Below are 766 nucleotides of genomic sequence, written 5' to 3'. Positions count from 1 at the left end.
CACACACTGAAAAAATTTATATTCAATTACTTCAATTATCAAAATTTGAATCAATCAATGTAATTCAATGTAAAATATTAATATCAAGAACTATATTTCATTGTGGTATGCATTCTCACATTTCAACTGTTACAAATTCACAAATATCATATATAACGGACACATCTTTAGATCAATGTAAAAGTATGCACCAAACAAAATCACTAATCATGAATGTAAACAATGTTATCAGTGAACTCAAAATTAATGGCACAGTTTCTCGACCAATAACTTTTGCAGGAACAGTAACATCTGAAGGAACATGTACTGGTGCACAATATTCAGATCCTTATGGAACATGGCAAAATGTAATAGTACAAGGGACAATAACTATAACTTTACAATCTTATCACGCACCAATTGCTCTTGAAACTAATCAAATTCACTTAAAATCTGGAACAATTTGTCAATACACTGATAGCAATTATCTAGATATCGAAGGAAAAAACACTTATTGGGAAAACATACCAAATGATCATTGTAAATTTAACTATTATGATGTATTATTCGAGGGATATGCAGATAAAATAACGGATACCGTAAATGAAAAATTAATAATTGTATATTCATTATCAACAGAAGATATAACTTTTGCTCTCACTAAAACAGGAGAGGAATTTCTTTGCGGATATTCCCTAATCAAGACAGAACATCCTAAACTATTAATACTAGAAACAAAAAAAGGAGAATCATTTACACAACGAAACAAAAAAACAATTGAAAACAT

This window comes from Odontomachus brunneus, unplaced genomic scaffold, assembly GCF_010583005.1.
Source record: "Odontomachus brunneus isolate Ranch 3 - 2012 unplaced genomic scaffold, Obru_v1 Obru_scaffold_086, whole genome shotgun sequence".
In the NCBI taxonomy this organism is placed as follows: Eukaryota; Metazoa; Arthropoda; class Insecta; order Hymenoptera; family Formicidae; genus Odontomachus; species Odontomachus brunneus.
The sequence above is the reverse complement of the archived record's forward strand: the minus strand, read 5'-3'. Positions refer to the sequence as shown.